The following is a 27,389-nucleotide window of genomic DNA, read 5'->3' as shown; positions in this document are numbered from 1 at the left end:
TCCTGTTGCCGGGCACTTCCTGCTCATGTGCGTGATGTCATGAGTGACGTCACGCTCATGCGCAGAGAGTGCTCAGCAACAGGCGCACGATCAAAGACGCGCACCGTCGGGCCAGCGCAGGCGTACTACTCCGGGTCATAGCGACTAGGCCATTACATCATGGGGGATTTTCAGTATTTCCATTATTCTTTACGAAAGAACTCCCTGGTAAGGATCTATACAAAGATGTCAGCCATCCGCCCACTTACAGACTATTTTAGTAGTTAGACAGACCAACTTCCGCTCTCAAAAGTGCTCTTAAAAATTAAAAAAAAACAGATGACCCCACCCCCCCATTACTATTTACTGTAAGTGACAGCAACATAGGAGAAAAGTAAGTTATAGCTCATTTTACTCTGGGGTACATATACATGTTATATATACTGTATGCATTCATACAGTACAAATTTAAAATTGTACAATTTTTCAAGATAGAGGTCCTTTAACTATTACACTCTTAAAATGTGTTCTAGCACCCATTGTTCTTCCTATTTTGAGAGTTATTACTTATAATAATTCCTTTTTTCGTATAGCGCTTTTCTCCTGTCGGACTCAAAGCGCTTGCAAGGCAGCCACTAGAGCGCACTCAGTAGGCAGCAGCGTTAGGGAGTCTCGCCCAAGGAACTCCTTACTGAATAGGTGCTGACCTACTGAACAGGTAGAGCCAAGATTTAAACCCAGGTCTCTTGTGTCAGAAGCAGAGCCCTTAACCATTACACTATCCAGCCACCACTTGGTCACAGCTGACTGTCCCCTGCACCAGTGATATCCAGAGAGGACAAAATGTAGAAAAGAAAGACATTTTGAAATCACATTTAGCTGATGAAATATTCTTTCATTACGATGACACTATTTTTTTTTCTTTTCAACAGCAACCAAATCAATGTAAAGCAAGCTAATCTAACACTTCAGCTGCATTTCTGAGAATAACAAAATGGCTCTTACAGTGAGTGCATTATGTGTATAGAGAACGCGTGGGATGTTATAATGATTATTATCAAGCAAAAGTAACCGATGGTACATTCAGCCCTTTGCTTTCCAGATACATCCAGGGAATTCGATTGGCAGATGCCAAAGCAGACAGGCCTTTTCACTTCCATGCTTTCCAGATCGGATGTGGGCAGCGTAACATGACAGAAGTCTCTCATCAGTTCCTCTTGTCTCTCAGTCTTTTCCCACTCAGATTCGTTAACATGCTGGGTGGTTTTCCTATCTCAGGGTCTTTGCTTTGTGCGTAACGTCTGATGAACCTAACAGCCGCACCCCCAAAGTGTTATCTTTAGTAGTAGCAAAGCATAGTTTTGTGTTTTGTGCACTCACAAGACTATTAAATGGACTCTGAGCACTCCTAATGGGCATGCCTTTAAACCAGACGACTTACAACAAAGTCGTGATATGACCCCTCTGGAGGAACCTCTTGCAATGGCCATGCGTGTCACTTCCTCTTCCTGCTTCATTCAGTGATGCACTTCTCTAACAGATAAAATGGGGTGACCCGGAAGTTATAACATAGCCAAGATGGCAGCCGTAATTTTTAAATTGAAATCGAACGGAAACTATTTGGTGCAGAACGGCGATTCAGGCATCACATAAAAGAGGGGAGCACAAGCTACAGCTAAAGGCATCTTTAAGTACTTTACAGTATTTGTTGGAGTCTCTAGGCATACCCATGAGAGGTGCTCGGAGTCCCTTTAAAGGGACCTAAGCACTGGGGCATATCTGGTTAATATAGCACCCATGGCAAACACTGAAATAAGTTGCTGGAGTTATCCCCTAATATAAGTAACCAGAGTCAGTACCCTAGTATAGGTAGCCAGAGGCAGTCCACCTTGTATAGTACAGTATAGATGCTGAGAGGTTCTCACCCAATAAAGGTAATGAGGTGTCCCTCAGTATAAATAGCACCCCCTCCCCCGTATAGGTAGTGAGAGGCATCTCTCAGTATAGCTGAGTGTGCAGAGAGGCAGAGAACAACCCTGGTGAGACGGTTCACTTGCACTCTGTAATAGACCAATTTACTGCAATGAGGTTCCCTCCTTAGAACTGGTCTACTCTACATGTCAGTCAGGGTGTACATGCCAGTCAGGGTGCAAGTGAACTGTTCCTGTTCTAGAAAATGAGGCAATTTTGGTTCTTAACCTTTAAACAAAGGGAACACATACATGCACGTAAACCAGTCTATTTCTGCAAGGAACAACACATTGCAGCACTCAAACCATGCCTGGGCTACTACTTTTCCAGCCAAGCAACCACCACACCTCTAACAATGGCCCCACCACACCTCTAACCATAGCCCTACCCACATCTCTATCCATGCCCCATCATACCTCCAGCCAAGCTACCACCACTTCTATAGCCAAGCAGCCACCTCACCTCAAGCCATACCATCTATCACCACCACACCTCTAGCCATGTCCCCCTCAACTCTGCAACCGTATCCTCAACACGCCTATATACATGTCCACACCACACCTCTAGAAATTCCCAAACCACACCTCTAGCAATCCTCACTACACATCTAGCTTTATGTTTTCCACACCTTTAGCCATGCCCCCACCTCACCTTTAGACTTATCCCCACCATACAGCTAGCAATGCCTCTACCATGCCTCTAGCCTAGCCCCCAATACACCTTTAGGCATGTTGCCACCACACCTTTAGCCATGTTACCACCATACATCCAACAATGCCTCTACCATGCCTCTAGCCTAGCTCCCAATACCCCTTTAGCCATGCCCTACCACACCTTTAGCCATGCCCCCATCTCACCTTTAGACTTATCCCCACCACACAGCTAGATGCTCAAATACCCCTTTTTAAAATTCGAGTTTGGTCGAATTCGAATAGTAAATTATTCGAGGTCAGTCGAATATTCGAGTCGAATAATTTTTACTATTCGATTCGACCTCGGACTTCGAGCTCACTATTCGAGTCGGTATTCGAGCTCACTATTCGAGCTGACTATTCGAATTGGCCTTAAATAGCTTCCAACACTTGTTTTGAGGGTGAATGATGCAAGAAACATCTTTTTTTCCAAGTAACAACAGCAAGTGATTATGTGGGGATGTTCCTTTAAAAAAAAAGGTGGAAAGAGAAGTTGTGTCCTTAATTTTGTTCAGTAGTGTTACTGTATATACTTGTTCTTCTTCTTCTTTATCTTTCTTCTTCTTCTTCTAGATCTTCTTCTTCTATATCTTCTTCTTCTTCTTCTATATTGTCTTCTTCTTCTTCTTCTTCTTCTTCTTCATCATCTTCTTCTTCTTCTTCTTCATCATCTTCTTCTTCTTCATCTTCTTCATCTTCTTCATCTTCTTCTTCTTCTTCATCTTCATCTTCTTCTTCTTCTTCATCTTCATCTTCTTCATCTTCTTCTTCTTCATCTTCTTCTTCTTCTTCATCTTCTTCTTCTTCTTCTTCATCTTCTTCATCTTCTTCTTCTTCTTCTTCTTCATCTTCTTCATCTTCTTCTTCTTCTTCTTCTTCTTCATCTTCTTCTTCTTCTTCATCTTCATATTCTTCTTCTTCATCTTCTTCTTCTTCATCTTCTTCATCTTCTTCTTCTTTTTCATCTTCTTCTTCATCATCTTCTTCATCTTCTTCTTCATCTTCTTCTTCATCTTCATCTTCTCCTTCTCCTTCTTTTTCAATATCGTCTTCTTCTTCTTCACGTATTTCTCTTTTCAATTTTTTTTTTAAAGAAATGCAGCTATTTTTGAGCGTAACAAATAGCTGGTGGGCGCACGCATGTTGGAAGCGCCATTGTATGTGCTCCCTGGCAGTGGAAACACAAAGACAGCAGGAGGTAAATTCAGCAGCAGGAGGAGGAGGATGAGTGTGTGGCAGCAGGCAGTCAATGAGGCAGGCAGCTCGCCGTGACATAATAGCCCTGGTACCTAGCGGTGATACCAGGGCTGTAAATAAACACAACAGGAGGTCCCAGACAGCGGTCGTGCAGCCCACATTGTGTCCAATACACAACTGGGACAACACAGTTTTCAACCCGGGCACCTCAGAAAAATTAAACCTTTTTTTTTTTTTTTTAATGGTTTGTTTGGTTTTGGTTTTGCAACCAATATAGCTATTGTTTGACGTAATAGCTGGTGGCAGAGTGGCAGCAGAAGGTAATTCTGTGTACCCTGGCAGTGGGAAACACAGACAGACAGCAACAGCAGCAGGAGGAATGGAGGAGTAATGTGAGCAGCTATTGTTTGACGTAATAGCTGGTGGCAGAGTGGCAGCAGAAGGTAAATCATCTGTGTACCCTGGCAGTGGGAAACACAGACAGACAGCAGCAGCAGGAGGAGGTATGGAGGAGCAGTGTGAGTGTGGCAGCAGGTAGGCAGCGTGACATAATAGCCCTGGTACCTAGCGGTGATACCAGGGCTGTAAATAAACACAACAGGAGGTCCCAGACAGCGGTCGTGCAGCCCACATTGTGTCCAATACACAACTGGGACAACACAGTTTTCAACCCGGGCACCTCAGAAAAATTAAACCTTTTTTTTTTTTTAATGGTTTGTTTGGTTTTGGTTTTGCAACCAATATAGCTATTGTTTGACGTAATAGCTGGTGGCAGAGTGGCAGCAGAAGGTAATTCTGTGTACCCTGGCAGTGGGAAACACAGACAGACAGCAACAGCAGCAGGAGGAATGGAGGAGTAGGCGAGCAGCTATTGTTTGACGTAATAGCTGGTGGCAGAGTGGCAGCAGAAGGTAAATCATCTGTGTAGTGTACCCTGGCAGTGGGAAACACAGACAGACAGCAGCAGCAGCAGCAGGAGGAGGTATGGAGGAGCAGTGTGAGTGTGGCAGCAGATAGGCAGCGTGACATAATAGCCCTGGTACCTAGCGGTGATACCAGGGCTGTAAATAAACACAACAGGAGGTCCCAGACAGCGGTCGTGCAGCCCACATTGTGTCCAATACACAACTGGGACAACACAGTTTTCAACCCGGGCACCTCAGAAAAATTAAACCTTTTTTTTTTTTATGGTTTTTTGGTTTTTGGTTTTACAACCAATATAGCTATTGTTTGACGTAATAGCTGGTGGCAGAGTGGCAGCAGAAGAAGGTAATTCTGTGTACCCTGGCAGTGGGAAACACAGACAGACAGCAGCAGCAGGAGGAGGAATGGAGGAGTAGGCGAGCAGCTATTGTTTGACGTAATAGCTGGTGGCAGAGTGGCAGCAGAAGGTAAATCATCTGTGTACCCTGGCAGTGGGAAACACAGACAGACAGCAGCAGCAGGAGGAGGAATGGAGGAGTAGGCGAGCAGCTATTGTTTGACGTAATAGCTGGTGGCAGAGTGGCAGCAGAAGGTAAATCATCTGTGTACCCTGGCAGTGGGAAACACAGACAGACAGCAGCAGCAGGAGGAGGAATGGAGGAGTAGGCGAGCAGCTATTGTTTGACGTAATAGCTGGTGGCAGAGTGGCAGCAGAAGGTAAATCATCTGTGTACCCTGGCAGTGGGAAACACAGACAGACAGCAGCAGCAGCAGCAGGAGGAGGTATGGAGGAGCAGTGTGAGTGTGGCAGCAGGTAGGCAGCGTGACATAATAGCCCTGGTACCTAGCGGTGATACCAGGGCTGTAAATAAACACAACAGGAGGTCCCAGACAGCGGTCGTGCAGCCCACATTGTGTCCAATACACAACTGGAACAACACAGTTTTCAACCCGGGCACCTCAGAAAAATTAAACCTTTTTTTTTTTAATGGTTTGTTTGGTTTTGGTTTTGCAACCAATATAGCTATTGTTTGACGTAATAGCTGGTGGCAGAGTGGCAGCAGAAGAAGGTAATTCTGTGTACCCTGGCAGTGGGAAACACAGACAGACAGCAGAAGGGCAGTACACAGCAGCCCACTGTAGGTGTAAAATGTGTGGCTGCAGGCGACGTAATAGTCAAAGTGAACCAGGCTGGCTTAGTGAGCAGGAGCCAGGAGGTGGTAAAGGGTGGTAAGGCACATTAACGATGGTTCCGGCAGCCAGTTCATGTCCCCCTCTCGCCGACAACAGGGGCCAGGAACTCGCCTTCCACCCACGCCTGGTTCATCTTGAGAAACGTCAGTCTGTCCACAGACTTGTGAGACAGACGTGAGCGTTTCTCGGTGACCACGCCACCAGCTGCACTGAAGCAGCGCTCGGACAGCACGCTGGAAGGGGGGCAGGACAGCACTTCCAGGGCGTACTGCGCCAGCTCGCTCCAGATCTCCATGCGCTTGACCCAATACTCCATGGGATCAACAGGGGCATCGCTGTCAAGCCCGCTGTACGACCCCATGTAGTCAGCCACCATGCGGGTCAGGCGCTGGCTGTGACCGGAGGAGGATGCTGCTGCATGCATCTCCTCTCTAGTCACTGCTGCCGGAGCCTCTACAGTCCTGTAGAGCTCGTGGCTGAGAGACAGCAGGTCTGTGGGGCGCGTGCTGCTGCTGGATGCAGGCACCTGCTGCTGCCTCTGTGCTGGCTGCTGGACAGTGGGGGTGGAAGGCTGGGGGAAGGCTTCCTCCAAGCGCTCAACAAGGGCCTGCTGCAAGCTCCTTATTTGTTGCGCTGGGTCTCCTCCTGCAGGCGGCAGGAACTGGCTCAACTTCCCCTTGAGGCGTGGGTCCAACATCATGCTGATCCAGATGTCCTCCCTCTGCTTCATCTGGATCACCCTGGGGTCCCTGCGCAGGCACGTCAGCATGTGCGCTGCCATTGGGAAGAGGCGGGCCACGTCTGCTGGCACATCGACGTCAGTGCTGTCCTCATCCTCCTCCTCTGCCGCCTCATCCTCTCTCCACCCCCGCACCAACTCAGCTGCGCTGTGCTGATCCCCCTCATCAGCAGCCAGGTCAGGGACCTCCACCAAGTCCTCCTCCTCCTCCCCCTCAGAGGTGGACTGCGCAGCTGGTTGCCGCTCCTGCTGGTCCAAGGCTGCCGCTCCCTGTTCCAGCAAAGCATCGAGGGCCCTGTTCAGCAGAGAAACCAGGGGCACCCACTCGCAGACCATAGCATGGTCCCTGCTCACCATGTTTGTGGCCTGCAGGAAGGGAGCCAGCACTAAGCACACCTGCTGCATGTGCCTCCAGTCATCATCGGGGACGATGGACGGGATGTTGCTGGTCTTGTCCCTTCTCTGAGCTGCGGAAACAGTGGCCAGGGCAAGGTACTGTTTGACAGCGTGCCTCTGTTCAACCAGACGCTCCAACATCGCCAGGGTGGAGTTCCAGCGAGTCGGAACGTCAAGGATCAGCCGATGGCGTGGCAGATCCAGCTCCTTTTGCACGTCTTCCAGGCTCGCACAGGCTGCAGCCGAGCGCCGGAAGTGACGCACAACATTCCTTGCCGTTTCCAGCAGTTCGCCCATCCCCTGGTAGGTGCGCAGGAACTTCTGCACCACCAGGTTCAGCACGTGGGCAAGACAGGGGATGTGGGTCAGGTTTCCCCTGTCTATTGCGGCAACCAGATTGGCCCCATTGTCGGCCACCACCTCTCCGACTCTGAGGCCTCTGGGGGTCAGCCAAATCCTCTCCTGCTCCTGGAGTTTGGCCAACACATGGGTTGCCGTCAGCTTGGTCTTCCCAAGGCTGACCAAGTGCAGCAGCGCTTGGCAGTGGCGGGCCTTCACGCTGCTGCTGAGGCGGGGGGTTTGGCCAGGTGTGCCGGAGGATGGCAGAGGATCGGAGGAACCTGCTGCAGTTCCCCTGACCCTGCGGGGTGGCACCACCCACTGTGTTGCTGCTGCTGCTGTGCCCGCTGCTGCTCTCCCATCCTCACCCCCTTCCACCAAGCTGACCCAGTGGACAGTGAAGGACAGGTAGCGGCCTGTCCCGAAGCGGCTGCTCCAGGAGTCCATGGTGACGTGGACCCTTTCACCAACCGCGTGCTCCAGCCCTCGCTCCACATTGGCCATCACAAAGCGGTGCAGTGCAGGAATGGCCTTGCGGGCAAAGAAGTGTCTGCTGGGGAGCTGCCAGTCTGGGGCTGCGCAAGCAAGCAGCGCACGAATGTCGCTCCCCTCCTGCACGAGCGTGTACGGCAGGAGTTGGGAGCACATGGCCCGTGCCAGCAAGCCGTTCAGCTGCCGCACGCGACGGCTGCTGGGAGGCAGAGCCCTAACCACCCCCTGGAAGGACTCGCTCAAAAGGCTCTGGCGTGGCCTTTTGCTGACACGGGAATCAGCAGACACAGCAGAGGAGGCCACTGAGGACTGGCTGCCAGAACAGGCCTCAGTGTCGGCGGCAGGAGTTGCAGAGGGGGGAGGAGCAGTGCGTTTCCGCACTCCTGCTGGTGCTGCTGGAGGAGCAGGAGGGCGGGTGGCTGCTGTTGCTGCTGCTGCTGCTGAAGGCTGTGCAGTGATGGGTGTGGTGCCACTGCCAGCAGCAGATGCCTTCAGCCTCTGGAACTCCTCATGCTGGTGGAAATGTTTAGCCGCAAGGTGGTTGATGAGCGAGCTGGTGCTGAACTTTAAGGGGTCTGCACCTCTGCTCAACTTCCGCTGACAGTGGTTGCAAGTGGCGTACTTGCTGTACACAGTGGGCATGGTGAAAAACCGCCAGATTGGTGACAGAAACTTCCCCCTACGGCATGGAAGCGCTGCTGCCTGTCTCCCTGTGGTGGTTGGGGGGGGGGCTTGGGTGCGGCTGGTGGTGGTACTGGCTGATGCTGCTGCTGCTGCTGCTGAGCCTGAGACACCAGCAGGCTGTGGGACGCTGCCAATGCTTGCAATGATGCGCCTCCTTGCAAGGCCCACAAGCGCATCCTCCTCCTCCTCCTCAGAGCTGCTGAGGACAACATCCCCTGGAGGTGGTGGCACCCAGTCTCTGTCTGTCACCGGGTCATCATCATCCTCCCCCTCCTGAAACATGTCCTGCTGGGATGAGGACCCCCCAAACTCCTCTCCTGATGCATGGATGGGCTGCTTGACTGTCGCCACAGTCTTGCTGTCCAATCCCTCATCCCCCAAAGTGCCCATCAGCATCTCCTCCTCAAGATCGCCAACAACAGCAGACAATTTACTCATGATGCCTGGGGTCAAAAGACTGCTGAATGACAGGTCGGCGAGTGACGGTGAACTGGCCTCCTCCCCAGACCCTGCTGGGCGGCTGCTGCGAACAGGGGTGGTGGTGGTGGTGGTGGTGGTGGTGAGGGTGGAGGCCTCGGATGCAGAGCTGATGGCGGGCTGCTCATCCTCCGTCATGAGTTGCACCACAGTGTCTGCATCCTTTTCCTCAATGGGACGTTTCCGACCCGGCTGGAGGAAAATGGGAGCAGGTGCTACACGCTGCTGCTGCTGTGTCTCTGCAGCGTGAGTTGCAGATGCTCCTGCTGGGCGGCGCCCAAGGCGTCCACGGCCAGTGGCTATGGGAGGAATGTTAGCCACTGACGCTGCTGCTGCTGCTGCGGAACTGTGCATGGTGGCGCGCCCGCGGCCGCGGCTTGCCACAATGCTGCTCCCTCTCCTCCTGATTCCCTTGCTGCCCTTCCCCTTGCCCAAACCGCGCTGGCTGCCACTTCCAGACATCTTCAATGTTTTGGGCGTATAGACAAAAGTTTTTTAAAAGGGCGGGTGAAAAGTGGGGTACTTTAATGGAGTGGGTTGGTTGGTGAGGTGACTAAGTGAGTGTCCCCTAGTACAGTAAGTAAGTAGTAACAGTCAGGAAGTACAACTAGCAGTTACAATAATCAGTAGTAATCACAAGTAAATTTAGTGTGTGTACACTCAGACAGTGAGTGCACGCACGCAGGAGCTAGTAGCCTATGAACACAGTGACTGAGTGTCCTAGACTCCTAGTACAGTAAGAGTAAGTAGTAACAGTAAGTAGAACTAACTAATTACAATAATCAATCAGCGATCAGAAGGAAATGGAGTGTGGGTGTGTGTACACTCAGACAGTGAGTGCACGCACGCAGGAGCTAGTAGCCTATGAACACAGTGACTGAGTGTCCTAGACTCCTAGTACAGTAAGAGTAAGTAGTAACAGTAAGTAGAACTAACTAATTACAATAATCAATCAGCGATCAGAAGGAAATGGAGTGTGGGTGTGTGTACACTCAGACAGTGAGTGCACGCACGCAGGAGCTAGTAGCCTATGAACACAGTGACTGAGTGTCCTAGACTCCTAGTACAGTAAGAGTAAGTAGTAACAGTAAGTAGAACTAACTAATTACAATAATCAATCAGCGATCAGAAGGAAATGGAGTGTGGGTGTGTGTACACTCAGACAGTGAGTGCACGCACGCAGGAGCTAGTAGCCTTAGCCTATGAACACAGTGACTGAGTGTCCTAGACTCCTAGTACAGTAAGAGTAAGTAGTAACAGTAAGTAGAACTAACTAATTACAATAATCAATCAGCGATCAGAAGGAAATGGAGTGTGGGTGTGTGTACACTCAGACAGTGAGTGCACGCACGCAGGAGCTAGTAGCCTATGAACACAGTGACTGAGTGTCCTAGACTCCTAGTACAGTAAGAGTAAGTAGTAACAGTAAGTAGAACTAACTAATTACAATAATCAATCACCGATCAGAAGGAAATGGAGTGTGGGTGGTGTGTGTACACTCAGACAGTGAGTGCACGCACGCAGGAGCTAGTAGCCTATGAACACAGTGACTGAGTGTCCTAGACTCCTAGTACAGTAAGAGTAAGTAGTAACAGTAAGTAGAACTAACTAATTACAATAATCAATCAGCGATCAGAAGGAAATGGAGTGTGGGTGGTGTGTGTACACTCAGACAGTGAGTGCACGCACGCAGGAGCTAGTAGCCTATGGACAGTGACTGAGTGTCCTAGACTCCTAGTACAGTAAGAGTAAGTAGTAACAGTAAGTACAACTAACTAATTACGATAATCAATCAGCGATCAGAAGGAAATGGAGTGTGGGTGTGTGTACACTCAGACAGTGAGTGCACGCACGCAGGAGCTAGTAGCCTATGGACAGTGACTGAGTGTCCTAGACTCCTAGTACAGTAAGAGTAAGTAGTAACAGTAAGTACAACTAACTAATTACGATAATCAATCAGCGATCAGAAGGAAATAGAGTGTGTGTTGTGTGTGTACACTCAGACAGTGAGTGCAGTGCGCACACGCAGGAGCTAGTAGCCTATATGAACAGTGACAGTGAGTGTCCCTACGGGTACAGTAAGAGTAAGTAGTAAGTAAGTACAACTAACTAACAATAATCTATCAGTAATCAGAAGGAAATAGAGTGTGTGTACACACAGACAGTGAGTGAGTGCACACACGCAGGAGCTAGCTAGTAGCCTATAAACAGTGACAGTCAGTGAGTGTCCTACTCCTAGTACAGTATAACTACAATACTATTAGTAAAGGACAGCAGAAATACTGGTATAGATGAGAGAAATAAACAGAGGACAGCTGCCCACAGAGGCAAGGCCCCCCTGAGGCCTAAACCTGTAAGCTTGCAGCAGCTGCCTGTCTCTAATGTAACACACAAGCTACTAACTAAAATACAATGTCTAAATAACTAACAACAATATAGGTGTGTATAGGAGGTGTATGTGAGCAAAAACGCTAGGTAAATGACCACAATAGAGCTCTTGCTAAGCCAAAGCACAAAGGAGCAACTCTCTCTCTGTACAAGTCTCAGGCAAGCACGGAGAAACGGAACATGGCGGCCGCTATTTATAGGGTAGGGGCTGGCCAGGGTCCCCCTCTGTGATTGGCTGCCGTCAGAGGGCCTGGGAGCCCTCTGATTGGCTCTAAGGACATCAATCTGGGCTATGACGCTATTCGAGCTCGGTACCGAGCTCGAATAGCGCCGGGTTGCTCGAATAGCTCGAATAGTGAATGGGCTATTCGAGTGTACTCGGATAGCCCATTCGAATAGCTCCAGCTATTCGGAGCTCGAATACCGAGCTCGAATAGCTGAAAAAGAGCTCGAATATTCGAGCTACTCGAATATTCGAGCTCTGCTGAGCACCACTGCACACAGCTACCAATGCCTCTATCATGCCTCTAGCCTAGCCCCCAATACACCTTTAGCCATGCCCTACCATGCCTTTAGCCATGTTCCCACCATACATCCAGCCATGCCACTACCATGCCTCTAGCCTAGCCCCCCTTACACCTCTAGCCATGCTCCCACCACACCTTTAGTTATGTCTCCACCATACATCTAGCCATGCCTTTACCATGCCTCTAGCTTAGCTCCCAAATACACCTCGAGCTATGCCCCATTAGCCATGTTTTCACCCTACATCCAGCTGTGCCTCTATCATGCCTCTAGTTTAGCCTCCATTACACCTTTAGCCATGTTCCCACCATACATTCAGCCATGCCTCTATCATGCCTTTAGCCTAGCCTCCAATATACCTTTAGTCATTTTCCCAACATGCCTTTAGCCATGTTCCCACCATACATCCAGCTATGCTTCTACCGTGCCTCTAGCCTAGCCCCCATTACACCTCTAGCCATGTCCCCACCACACCTCAAACCAAGCTTTCATTGCTCCAGAGAATAGTAGCAAAAAAGTTTCTGTACCTTGTTAGCCAAACAAATTATATAGGTAGAGAAAAACAACGTTTTGTAAAAAAACAATACCTTTTAATGGCTAACTAATAGAGTTAAATGATGCAAGCTTTCTGGGATCTAGTCCCCTTCTTCAGGCATATTTCCAGATGTTAGCTGAAGTAAAACACTGATGCAGATAAATGGTAAACACGAAGATGACAGTTGTGCTGGTTACAGTAACCAGCACAACTGTCATCTTCGTGTTTACCATTTACAGTACCTGCATCAGTGTTTTACTTCAGCTAACATCTGGAAATATGCCTGAAGAAGGGGACTAGATCCCAGAAAGCTTGCATCATTTAACTCTATTAGTTAGCCATCAAAAGGTATTATTTTTTACAAAACGTTATTGCTCCAGAGACACACCATAAGAGTCCGAAATATTAGCTTCTCAAATCATGCTGTTTATTTTCCCATCAGCCATCTTTCTTTTTTTCATTTAGAGATCAGGCATATTATTTAGCACAGTTTAGTAAATACATTTCTGTACAGTAAATTGTACATCAGGCCAGAAAAAAAGACATTAGAATAGAAACGAGGGACAAAGAGACTTTCTTCCAAAAGAGTTTCAAATGCAAGCTAGGTAAGTGTTAATCAAAATACGGAAAGACATGAATGGATCTAATGAATTGCAAGTACAGAAATAGCTACACAGTAACTTGCGGTCACTACGAATGAATACGTGGTTTGGAAAAGAGGTGTAAAACGTGAAAGGTCACGGTGTTAACCACAAGGTCACTTCTCCATCCTCTATCATATTACAGTAGCTGGAGGTCATTCTCCGCTAGGCAGTCTCAAAATTATATATAAGTTAATGTTGTCAACAACAGCATTAATGACTTGCGGTCTCTGCCTAGCTACATATCTCAAACGCATCTACAGAGACAGTCTTTTGATCTCTGCTGCCGCTTCTTCATAAATGACCTAAAATTCATTTTAGAAAAAAGCTGAATGAGATCAGACAATGCTCTGGCACGTAGCTCTGCCGCTGTATGCCAGTCCAACACAATACATCCGCTAATAATGCATCCTTCTGCTAGTCACAATGTCCTCTTATTTAGAGCAGTGAAACATGAGCAGAAGCTACAATTAGTTTTGTATTTTAATCATGTTCTCTGCTTGCATTTCCTATTGCACCTGGGTAAACAATTAAAACAAGAAAAAAAAAAAAAAAGAAAACAACGCAAATGAATTTTAGATGGATACATACAGATAGCTGAAAAGATGTATGTTTTAAAGGAAACCTGTAACATGGCAAAAAAAGAGTTTAATGTACCGGCTGGGGCTTCTTTCAGCTCCCTGCAGCCTCCCTGTGCCCAGCACCATCTCTGAACAATCCTCCGGTCCCCTGTCATGGTGCAGTTTCGTTACCACCGACTTATAAGTCGTTGCCACTGTCCCTGCGTGGCCCTAACCTCGTACTGTGCCTACACAGGATGCTCTTGGTGAGGGAAATGCGAACAATGAAGCGTGCAGCCAGGGAGGGGGGGGGTCACACTAGCGGTGACACTCCACAGCCTTGGCGTGCACTTTCAAGGGGTTGAATAACAGATGCAGCCACCATGATCCCCCCACACTCAGAAAGAGTGCATACATGACTACATCTGCTCTGGAGGGGGGAGGGCCCTGTCTAGGAAGGAGGGAGGGTAAGAACTTGGTGCCCCCCAAACCAATGGGCTCCACTGCGGCAGCAGGGGCTACTCACCCTGTAGTTATGTAGTCTGGGGAAAGAACGTTATGAGCTTCTCCCTTGCCCCTTACAAGAAAGGTTGGATACCATTGTGTAGCAATTGCTATCAGATGAGACTTTTTTAAATTTGCACCTGTAGAACAGCAATGAAGAAGGTTATAACACCCTCCTCCCCCGCCCCCCCCCCCCCCCCAAAAAGTTATTACCCCAAAAATATATGTGAACCCCCTCCCTTGTTCTCCAAAATAGGGCGTCATTTATTTATTTACTTTTTACCTGGCTAAGGGAACTGTGCAGTGCGTTCCAGCAGAATTGTGGGGAGTTTAGTAACAAGCGTATCTCAGTATGATGACCAGAAATTGAATCCTCCCTCCCTTTGAAGCTGGTTTTGCACCTGGCCATTGCATTTGTGGTGCGAAGCTCCACACCCATCACATTTATTTATTTATTGTATTTATAAAGTGCCAACATATTACGCAGCCCTGTAAATTGGTTAAGGTTACAGACAATATTTAGGGGTTACATACAGCAAAATGACAATACAGGAATACATGCAAACCAGATCACGCAGCACAGTATGAGTACAAGGTAATGCTTAGTCAGTCACTGGATGGGAGCATGGAGATTAGGCAAGTCGAGTTCACTCAAGAGTTCACTCAGATCCATAGGATGAGTGTACGGTGATGGAAGTGCTTGAACAGGTAGGAGACATAAGGAAGAGGGCCCTGCCCGAAGGCTTACAATGTAGAGGGAGAGGTAGGAACATGAAAGGTAGGGGACCAGAGTTCAGCTGTGGGTTTAGAGCACTAGTGTTAGGGGGGTAGGCCAGAGTGAAAGGGTGAGTTTTGAGGACCTTCTTGAAGATGTTGCGGGAAGGGGAAACCCTAATGGGGGAGGTAGGGAGTTCCATAGTGTTGGAGCAGCTCTTGAGAAGTCCTGGAGGTGTGCATGGGATTGGGTGATGCGGGGGGCAGTCAGGCGAAGTTCATTGGAGGGGCAGAGTGAGCGGCTAGGCATGTACCTCTGGGTAAGATTGGAAATGTTAGGCAGGTTTTGTGGACAGGTTTGTAGGCCAGACACAGTATCTTGAATCTGATTCTGGACTGGATAGGAAGCCAGTGGAGGGATTCACAGAGGGGAGCTGCAGTGGTGGAGCGATGGGAGGAGTGGATATTTCTGGCTGCCACATTCATGACGGACTGCAGAGGGGCAATTCGGTTAAAAGGGAGACCAGACAGAAAAACGTTGAAGTAGTCAAGGCTGGAAATTATGAGGGCATGGATGAGGAGTTTGGTGGTGACAGAGGTCAGGAAAGGGCGGATCTTGCAGATGTTATGGAGGTGGAAGTTGCAGGACTTTAGATGTGGGGGGTGAAGGAGAGTGTGGAGTCCAGGGTGACACCCAGACAGCGGGCTTGAGAGGTAGGACAAATGGTAATGTGGTGACATTCACATCTGGGAGGGTCAGGGATGGCCGGGGTGGAAAGATTATAAATTTAGTTTTGTCCAGGTTTAGTTTCAGGAACCTAGCGGACATCCAGGAGGAGATGGCTGATGGGCAGGGGGAGACCTTGTCCATGGTAGTGGGGGATAGGTTAGGGGTGTGGAGGTATATCTGGGTATCATCTGCATACAGATGATAGTTAAAAACAATGGAGGAGATAACCTTGCTAATGGAGGATGTGTATAGGGTGAACAGTAGGGGGCCAAGGACCGAGCCTTGCACCACAACACACAAAACAGCATTCATATGACCCTGCCACAGAGTGCGCCGACAGGTTCATGTGCATAGCATGCCCCTCGCCGCCCCTCGTCATGTGACGTGCTCCCTGCTGGACAGGAAATACATCACTGAGATTCCTGGGTTCACTGTTGTATTTCAGTCGTTCCTCGTATGCCGCCCACGGCCTCCAGCTCATTTAAAATTTCTGCATTACCCATTCTCTTCCATTATTTCCACCGACCCTGCGTCACTGTGGAAGTCCGCTGGCAATGTGCTGTTGACATTGGCCCCATTGCCTTGTATTGTCATTGCTTTACCCTGCGATAAAATAGGGTAGTGCCCACTTTCGAGGCAAGTGTAAAAGGGGCCTCAAAAGTTTACACAGTGAATAAAGGCTGTTGTCTAGGTGAGGTTTGCTGTGAGAAAGAAACAGGCAATGCTCCTAGTCAGGCTGCAAATAAAATGAAACCAATAGAGGTGTGCAGCACCCCCCCCCCCCCCTCGGGACTTATACACACTTTGAATGCACATCAAATGCAAACTATGCACCAATCCTTGTTCTAAATGAATTGAATGCAAACTGATACACATGAATGCAGCTAGCCAGAAGTAGACTTTTGTACAACAGGAGGAAATGGCAGCGCTTTCACATATAGGCTGCACCTGAGTTGACCAGCTGCCTAGATGTGCAGATCCAAAAACACGGGCAGATTATTTTTTATTTTTTACTATGAAGTCCCTGCGCAGGAGCATTGGCTACATAAACAATAAATCAACCCAGTATGAATAATCATAGATTGAGTTTATTAGCATTTTATAACGTAATACACTGAGAAATCTGAAGTAAATATATAATCACTGTAATCACTATTTACACAATAACATATTAAAAACTATTCATCTATGCTAAAGAGGTTAATTATATTGCTACACTGGGATTAACCAGTGGGTGCTAAGAAAAACTTACCTCTGAGGTTTGTTTAAATTTTGTTTAAACGAGTGAAAAATGTTTCTTTTGACAAGTCTGCAAATCCCACGTGGATTTCGCATAACCCATTAAGGAGAAACTTTGGATCCAAAATCAGTTTCTGAAAGATCTAAAATGGCACTGAAGTTTTATGGTGAGTATGAATATGCATGAGGTTAATTAATAATTATCATACCACAATTACACCCCATTTGATGTCACAGAAATGTTGGAGCAATGATTTTTTTGCATCTCTTTATTGGTATGATATTGTCCAATTACATGAATAACTTTTTATTTGCATTTTAGCATCAAATGCAAATAAGCGCAACTTCTTGAAAAAAAAAAGTATTACAACTATTATACAGAGCTTTTGAAATAATTTGCAAGTCTAAAAGCTTTCATCGCTATATAGTAACACCGAGGGTACTCAAGTCACCTTCACAAAAGAAAAAATAATGTTGCTCAGCAACATAAAATTACAACTATACATATAAAAAAGCATATATGCTAGTTTTAAAGGATGAACAGATGGACTCACAAGACTAATTAAGATAAAGACTCCTGTGGACTCAGCAAGGCCTGCTAATATAGAATTTCTTTTTTTTTAAAGGGGCTTACTGAATGATTTCATTCCATGCCGTTTACTTGGACCCTACAGGGGTCTCCAACGCAGAACCCCCCAATGAAGCGACTTCTCGTGCCATTCGTCAGATTGATGTCACATGACAAGAAAACAGATGTTGTTCATGAATCCAGATGGACATAGACCAAAAGTAAGCCCTGAGCTATTGCTTAAACATGGTACACAGACCGCGATCAGTTGAACCTAAGATTTTGTTCAAGCAAGCCAAGTCTTTATACAGATAAAATATAGTGGTGTAGAAATCTTAAAGCAGCAGGGACAGCCATATTATTCCGGGGGAAAAAACAAGCAAACACGTATATAAGTAGATAAATAATTGTTCTACCTACATAACATATGTATTGCACTGTCCATGTTTTGATTTCAGTAAATGTTATAAACCGGTGGTAAATCAAGAGAAAACTGTTTCTGGCATTTTCCATTATTATTTATGACTGAAGCCAATTCTATAGTAATTTCCTCCCTTACTCTTTTTTTTTCTAGCGCTGTCATATCTAGCTTGCTTTGTAAACACATGTGAGCACAGCATAGATCATATTTCAGCTTCTCCCTTCCGGCCTTGTGTCCTACTGAACTGCCCTCAGCCAATTAGTGAGGAGCAGGAGTGTGTGAGGGGAGATAACAAACTTCCAAACAGAGCCAGGCTGACTGAGATAAGATTTATTTTCAGAGCAGTTGGTAAAAAGAATTTGATTTTGTGGCTTTCATTTTAAAAACAAATACAAAATAATGATCTAAAAATGTATACAAGAAAGGGGAAATGTCTGCAGCACTGCCAGGAAAAAGTGTGCTTGGACTATTACAATATTGAAGAGAGAGAACCTAGAATGCCTAAAAAGCAGTACCACCTATAGATCGAAAATCATTATTCATAAATTTAAAAAACATTTAAAACATGCATATCTCAGTCTTGTTTGCTGATTCAGTACGTAATAATCCTATGACACCTGCCCTAGATAAGGGTATGTGGTAGTATTACCATGAGTGCTCAGAAAAGAGTGTTTGCAAGTAAATGAACTGGGGTTTAAACATAACACTGATACCAAAGTGCTAGTGCATATGTTTGCATTAAAGTGCAATACATTCCTAAAGTGCTATCAATACAATTATATTCACTTCAATTAAATCTAACTAATCAGCTTTTTGACATTGCACAATTTTGTACTTAGTTAGATTTATTTGAAGTAATTATTTTCGTGTTAATTGCACTTTTATTGATGTATCACACTTTGTTGCAAATGTATGCACTAGCACTTTAGTATCAGTGTCATATTTGAACCCAGGTTCATTTAGGCCCCTTTTACACTTACCCACTGCATCGTCCCACAATACACTTCTATACCACAAGGGAAATGCAAGACTAGGGAGACTTACACACTTAATGCAATGCCTCATGGTGTGCCAGAAGTATCAAAAACTTCCACATTCCAAGTCTGCAGTGCGTTGCCGCATGATACAGATTATGCAGCAATGCAAGTCTATGGGCCATGCAGTAAGTGTAAACGGTGGGATCATGGTGTGACACGGCGCGCATGCACTGACTGATCAGAATCCCAGTGACCTATCATACTTCCTGCTCAACAGTGAGTAAGTCACTGAGTGGGGGTGGCACTATGCATTAGAGATGGCCTGAACGGTTTTCCTGCGAGCAGTATTCTGCGAACATCCGCTGTTCCAATTTGTGACCAACAACAAACATTTGGCATGTTCGATCCCCCCCCCCCATACATTATAATTGAGCTCAATTTTGACCCCTTACCTCACAGTCAGCAGACACATGGCAGCCAATCAGCTAGCACCCCTTCCTGGACCCCCACCCCCCTTTCAAAAAACAGCTGTGGTGGCCATATTGGATTTATTCTCTGCTGGTTGCTGACAGTTAGTGAGAGCAGGGTCACACTTGCTGCAGATAGGTAGGGGAATCATTAGCTAGGCCTGTGTTCTTGTTCCTCACTTGCTGTGAAAGCATCCCAAACAGCCCTATTGAGGGCTAGGATAGCACATCGGTCTCCTGTGTTTTTTGTGCGTGACACTCCACAGCCCACTGACACCCAGAGCTGTGTGCACACTACTGCTGTTGCCTCATTAAATTACAGGCATAGGACCACTCCACTGCATTATTATTTCACTGTATTCTGATAGTACTATTGCATTACTCTGTATGAGACACTCCACAGCCCACTGACACCCAGAGCTATGCATAACGTGATTTCTGCCCTTTAGGGATTAAAACTCAACTTTATGTCATCTACTTGAGACTTTTGGCATGTATCCCCCTCCGGCATGCTCCTGTCCAGGTGTTAGATTCCTTGAAACAACTTTCCCATCACTTTTGTGACCAGAAACATTCTTTGTAGGTTTTAAAATTTCCCTGCCCATTGAAGTCTATGTCGGTTCCCCAGATTCGTCTGTTCGCAAACATTTGTGGAAGTTCGCGTTCGCCATTTGCAAATGGAAAATTCTATGTTCGCGACATCTCTACTATGCATATGACCCTGTCGCCGGTGGCGCAGGGCCATATGAAAGCTAGCTTCTGTGGTGCGATGCGCTGGTTGCACCGCATTCCACCGCTACTAATAAGTGTGAAACCGGCCTCTCCTGCACACGTTCTTTTTGAGTGCTCCTGGCAATATTACCCTTATCTAGGATAGGTGTCATAGATTTATTATGTATTGGTGATTGGGCAGACAAGAGGTATGGAGGTTTAGAATGTTTTTAATTTTATATTGCTATGCATTAATTGTCATGGTATAATAATGTGCGGACAGCGCGGTGGTATAGTGGCTAGCACTGTTACCTTGAAGCACTGGGTCCCTGGTTTGAATCTCAGCCAGGGCACTATCTGCACTGAGTTTGTATGTTCTCCCCGTGTCTGTGTGGGTTTCCGTTGAGCACTCCAGTTTACTCCCACATCCAAAAACCAACAGATAAGTTAATTGGCTTCCCCCTGAATTGGCACCTAGACTGCGATACATACACTACACTATACATACATAGACATATGACTATGGCAGGGATCAGATTGTGAGCCCCTCTGAGGGACAGATAACCACTCTGCGACTGCCTTACGCCTATTGGCAGCCACAGAGTGGCTCTGTTGTTCCTCAGCAATGCCATACGGCGTCATCTTGCAAGGAGCAATATTAGACAGGAGCTCAGGCACCCACGAGCTCTTGTCTGTGAACACAGCGGGACACAACGATCAGCCTGCCAGCAGCTGATCAGTGCTGGCAGGCTGTGATCTTTATTTACATTGCAAAATGTATTTATATAGCGCTGACATCTTATGTAGTGCTGCACAGATTATTGCCTTGTCCCTTAACTGTCCCTCGGAGAGGCTCACAATCTAATCACTTCCATAGGCATATATCTTGTATGTATAGCGTAGTGAATGTATCTTAGTGTATGGGTAATTTAGGTAAGAAAGGGGGAGGGGATTAAAAAAATAAACATTTTGCTCAAAAAAACAAACAATTGCAGCAGCAATCAAATACCACCAAAAAAAGCTCTATTTGTTAGAAGAAAAGGGGGTAAAATTATTTTGGGTTCTAACTTGTATGACTGAACAACAAACCGTTAAAGTTGTGAAGTGCAGAATTGTAAAAAATGGCCCGGTCACTAGGGGGGTATAAACCTCTGGGGCTCAAGTGGTTAAGTGACAAGACAACATACTCCATACAACACTGTGGAAGATGTTGACGCTATATAAATCCTGAACAATATTAATAATATATACTTTTCATCTCCAGTATAAGAGGTGCTACTTTATCGACTTTTTAGGTCCATTCTCATCTAAGAACACATGCTATTTATGCTGAGTATCTTTGTTAATTATTGCTTTCTTATGATTATCTTTTAAACTCTCATTTATTTTGATACAAATAGCAGAAGACAGATTTCATATTTTGGGCCGTGGGAAGAAAAAGCGACGAAAGGCATTTTTTCTCCCAAAAGTTACACAATGGTCAATGTCACAGCCTTTCAGATCATAGGTGGCAATTGTGCACTGACAAGGCTTATCTGCACCAGATGGGCACTGGTAAGCTTTGAGCTACAGGACAACTGCAGTGAATGTGACCACATCTTAAATCACTAGAGGCTTCTGAAATCATTCACAGCAGGTTGTTACCTGTCAGCTCAATTGGAGCTAACTCTGTACAGACATCTTAGAATTTGACAGTAGCCTATGTCTAATTCAGAGACTTCGAGCCAGGGAAGCCCAGCACATCTATTGGTAAAGCCCTCCCAGGTGGCATCAGAATTCTGAGACACTGGATGCTATGAGCTTTACTTAAGAGCCTCTAGCATCCAACATTTGCAATTTAATTACTTTGATTCACTGAGCCTTCTCAGTTTTCTGTCTTCAGAGTGACCCTGGGTTAACATATGCAACTTCTTATAAAATGTGAAGAATATGTGCTGCATGCATAGTGACCCATGGTAAGACCTAAACCAGTCCACAAGACCAACCAACCACATGTGTAAGTTCTAATAATGTAAAAGACGTCTGAAATGCTTTTTTTTTCCATCTTGGATCTCTGTGAATTTTGTGTTGTTTATATGATGCCGTTTGCCTAGTTACCAGGAAAGAAAGTGAGGAAATATTGATAACGGAGTTGGAGACAAAGACAATGACAGTGACAAAGAGAGAAAAACAAACACTCAAACAAACAACAAACATTAGCGTCTTCTCACACTGCTAAACAGGTTCAAATGGTCGTCTTAAAGTGAACCTCCAGACTACAAATCTACTCAGCAGAACTGAAAAGGCTTGGTGTTTAATTAACAGTTTCACAGCATCAGAACTTTGTTTACTTACCAAAGCATCATTTTTAGCTGCATTTTTAGCTAAGCTCCACCCATCAAAGAAAAAAAGCCCAGGCTTTTTTCCCTAATGCTGTGCAGAGTGTGATGGGATTTCCTATGTTAGCAGTAGGAGAACAGAGGCGCCAGCAGGATAAAAGCGGATAAAAACTTTAAAATTTGCTGGGAGGAAGCGGTGGACTTACCTCCATAAAGCAGACACGAAAGACTGTCTGAATAGTAGCAATCACATTTATTAACTAGTACCCCAAAACAGTGCAACGCGTTTCGCAGGCCCAGCCCGCTTCATCAGGCAATAAACATGGGGACAAGACTGTAGACAAGAGACAGTACATTATGCTATAGTAAATTCTGCAAATTTGCATATCAATATATTGCATATCATAAAACATACCATTTGAAAAATTGCTTCGTGGAGATGGCATAAAATAGTTGGGTGTGCAAGTAAACAATAGGGGGTAGAGGCTATGGTGCTCGTGATAGTAATGGGCTATGGGGTGTTATTTTACACAGATTTGCAATGAGTGGTATTGGTAATGGAAAAGGGTATATGTCAGACAAGAGTAATGGGTAATAGAGCATTGAGAAGAGAACAGGGGGCCAGAAATACAGGGTAAAGCGTGCAAATAAAATAACATAAAGAACTCACCAGAATTTCAGCAATAGCAGGTGTAGCGCCTCAGTGAAGTGGTGAGGACGCTCAACTCCTTATATATACAGGTTCTTGCTAAAAAGGCCAATTAGATGTATTGGAGGTGTTAGGTGGGCGGGGTTAGGGCGAGTGTGCGAGCAGCCAATGGGCTCTCGCCACCTGTGTTCAGTGAGTTGGGTTTTTGGGAAGGGTGGGTGGGGTTAGGGCGGGTTTGTGAGTAGCCAATGGGCTCTCGCCACCTGTGTTTGGTGTATTGGGTAGTTAGGGGGTGGATACAGGTATCATGGTTACCAAATGTGCAGCTGAATAGTGTACTAGCTGAATAGATTACTGGTTAAGGGCGCTGCCTTTGACATGGGAGACCAGGGTTTAAATCCTGGCTGGGGCAACATTTACCCAGTGGTGTTTGGATGCTGTAAATGGGCAAAAAAATAAATTAAGTAAAAAAGTATATGCAGAGGTCTTTTTCAAGATTTAAATAAATATAATGATTCGATCCAGTGGGAATATAATTAGTATATATTTGACAGAGGGATTGATGTGTAAAAGTATTTAGCTGCCATCTAGTGGACCAAAAAGTTATGACCTGGTCCTAAGACACAAGCATCAATAGACATGTAACATAAAAAATTAATAGAATAAATAGACATGTAAGAGCAACATAAAAATTAATAGAATAAATAGACATGTAAGAGCAACATAAAAATTAATAGAAACATATTAAAAAAAAAAGGAGGTCATACCAATAATAAACAAATATGGATCAACTTAGTAGTCCTGGGCAATTGTAGCAACTGGTAAAAAGTACATAACAATCAAACCAAATTACACCTTTTGACATAAAAATATGTAAAATAATGATCAAGCCAGAGGTGTAGTTGTAAAAATGGACGGTTGCACTAAAACTTATTGGGACAAATAGATTAAAATACAATAAATAAAAAAAGTCATGAAACAAGACAAAAAAAAAGGGTAAAAGAGAGCGGCCAAGATAAAAGAAAAACGGTACAGGATGTATTTTGGTAAGTTTTTTCCAGAACTTCATTCAGACCCTCAGGGGTGAGGGTTCTTATAGTTTGTATCCAGAACATTTCAAATGTTTTAAGTTGTTCGAATGCGTTTGCCGAACTTGCATCAATTGAGTCAATTAGTGTAATGTTGAAGAATTGTGGGTTATTGGCGTGGTGAGTGCAGAAGTGCCGTGATACGCTGTGAAGGGGGAATTTTTTAGTGATGTTTCTTTTGTGTTGTCCGATTCTGCTGCGGACCAACTGTGTAGTCCTCCCCACGTACTGGAGTCGACAGGGACATGAAATGAGGTAGATGACAAATTTAGATTCGCAGGTGAGGTGTTTTTTTATGGGATATTGAATAACGGTACTGGAGGACTCAAAGAATGTGCAGGTGTTAATAAATTGACAGGCTGTGCAACGGTTTTTGTTGCAAGGGAAACAACCAGGCTCCTGTGTTTGCAGGGTGGTTGGTTGGTTTGGTATACGTAGTTTGCTTGGCGCTAAAAGATTGCGGAGATTTGGTGCTCTCCTATATGTAATTGATGGTCTTGTGGGTAGTATAGGTCATAGATTCCTTGGGGTAGTACAGTTTAATTTTCCTTCTTAAACTGTAAGGAATAGAAGGAGCTAGGAAGGTCTCTCAGGCAGTGCAGTGTGTGAGGGGAATTGCTGTTGCTGAGGTAACCAACACACCTGCTGTCAGCAGGCTCTGAGTGAGGGGGGGAGGGGCACTTCACAAATCACATCTAGCCTACACTATCTATAGAACTGCTAATGAGCACTTCTTATCTGCAGCAGTTAAGGAATGGATTTACACTTTTCTTAACTGTAGTGTAGCTCTAGAAATCCACGCTAAACTGCTGCTATTACACAGGCTTTGGGAAGTTTCTTACTATCATGCAGAACTGTTCTTCTGCTGGTTAGAACAGTTTTAGAAGAAAAAACTGTCGGTAATGCTTTGATAAATTTGGCCCACTGTCTCATGCTCCCTGTCACCTCCTTTCAACCAAAAAGATGGCTGCCATCATGAAATCAAACCTTTGCCTGTTCTTTTAAAACAGTGTGGGTAAAAGATTATATTACCTATCTATTTTAATTAACATAACTAATGTAACTTAATGACAGTATGTTTGTTTAGGCTGGAGTTCCTATTTAACCAGCCGCCTGGCATCATGTTCAAATGCTTTTCTGGAAGTCAGGTGTTGGTGCCTTCAGTATAGGTAGCCAGGAGTAGGTTCCCTCCCTCAGTACAGGTAGCCAGCTATAGGTGCCCCAAGTATAGGAAGTCAGGTGTAGGTGCCCTCAGTATAGGTAGCCATTAGGCGCCCCCTTGGAAGCCAGCGCCCTGAGCGACCGCTCCAGTTGCTCAGGTCAAAGGCCGGCTATGGGTGTAGACTACACAGGAGGTAAGTATGACTTGTGTATGTTTATTTTGACTTTTAATTTTCAGTTCAGGTTTGGTCTGAATCTCACACTTGAAACAAGCATGCAGTTAATCTATTCAGTCTTAAATCACATACATCTAATCCGCATTCTTGTTCACGGCAGTGGCATACTTAGGGAACTTGACACCCGGTGTTGATTGTTTACAGACAACCTCACCCCCAACCTCCAATTTTTTTGATGGGACAGTAGACGGGTTGGGGCGCTGAGCTTTTGACTGCAAATTTGGGGGAATTTTTGGGGAAAAGGAGTCATCAGGATGTGGATGGAGCTAACCGTTCTTAAACTCTGTACTCCATTCAGTGCTGCAGAAGATGTGAGTGCTATATAAATACACAATAATAATATGGTATGACATTAGACTATGACTACGGTACGATTAGATTGTTCTGAGCTCCTCTAAGGACAGTCAGAAAAGGGGGACATATACGAAAGAGGGGAGAGCATAGGAGGAGGGGGGATAAAGAGGTGGAGGAATAAGACAGAGAGTCTGGTGGGAGAGGAGAAATGTCAGGAAGACATCTCACCATGACTGCAGACATCACCAGTGCTGTTTGGCAGGGACACGCTGTTAAAAGAAGCCACAGAAATCTGGAAAGAGGAAAGGGTTATGTGGAAGACAACAGGGTGGGAGGGGGAGCTGGGAATAGAGATAAGATTACCTGCAATTAAGCTAATCTAAATTGCCTAGAGCTTTCTTCTCTGCTCACTACAGAAGTCAGATGTCGACACCTGTATCAGTGGCTACATCTAGTGCAGGAAGTAGTACAGTCTCCTGCACTGCCTGCTGCTATTTTCCTGATTGTTGCCCAAACTATGAAAACATGTGGAAGAACACAGTGGATGAGCACCACAGTGGCACCCCTAGCCATGGCTGTACCCGGGGCTGTGAGCACCTGTAGCCTTGTGGTAGGTACGCTACTGGTTCAGGGTCAAATGTATTGAGGCACAGGATCTGCAGGACAGCAACGCAACGAGTATTGTATAAAAGGAAATAAATATGGCAGCCTCCATATCCCTATCAGGTGTCCTTTAAAGAACTGTACGCATTCAATAAGAATGGGAATAAACAATAAAAAACATGGCTTGTTTGATTGTTGCACTCTAAAGGTTTTTTTGTTGTTGTTTTTTGTATGTAGACCTTTTCTGTAGCACAAAATACCATTGTGTTTGTGAAACAAATTTAACATGTGCGCAGCTTCATTGTAGAATTTCGTAAAACGCTTATTGTTTAGTTCCATAATATAGTGGTTGTATTAAGTGAGGCAATTGCATAGTGACTAAGACCGGAAGATACTGCAATTACTTTACTCACACCCTCTAAAAATTCAGGAACTGCTCCAACTCCTTCCACCCTGTTATAAAAGATTAAGCTGTACTTACAGCATTGAGATGTCTATTGATTCTCTCCAAGGCCTAGAATCAGCTGATGTTGAGTATCGATTAACAACATGTATTTTCTTTCATTCTGTGGAGCCATTACTGAGTAATCATAATAATATAACAGTACGTATGTATTTAACTTTTAAGTAACTCTGGAGCTCCAAGGATGAAGAAACCAAAGTTCTATCGCCATAGAAACCACATTGTATAATTTTAAGTCTTGGATCAGTCCTCCCTGTCAAAAGGCCTAATTGCCCCCTGATCTGCACGGCTCAATTAGCAGTGATGTTTTCCTTCAAGTTAATTGCCAGAGATGGGAAGATACAAGATGAATATAACCTTTCAGATGATAAAGTTTGTATTTTATTTTATTTTTTTTCTAATTTTCGCGTGTGTGTTTTTCTCTTGTATATCACATACTGTAATAGACTGTGATGGGTTGATGTAAATGGATAGAGCATGGCTAAATAATACATTTATAATTCCAGTTCAGAA

Source organism: Hyperolius riggenbachi, chromosome 3 (genome assembly GCF_040937935.1).
Source record: "Hyperolius riggenbachi isolate aHypRig1 chromosome 3, aHypRig1.pri, whole genome shotgun sequence".
Lineage (NCBI taxonomy): Eukaryota > Metazoa > Chordata > Amphibia > Anura > Hyperoliidae > Hyperolius > Hyperolius riggenbachi.
The sequence above is the reverse complement of the archived record's forward strand: the minus strand, read 5'-3'. Positions refer to the sequence as shown.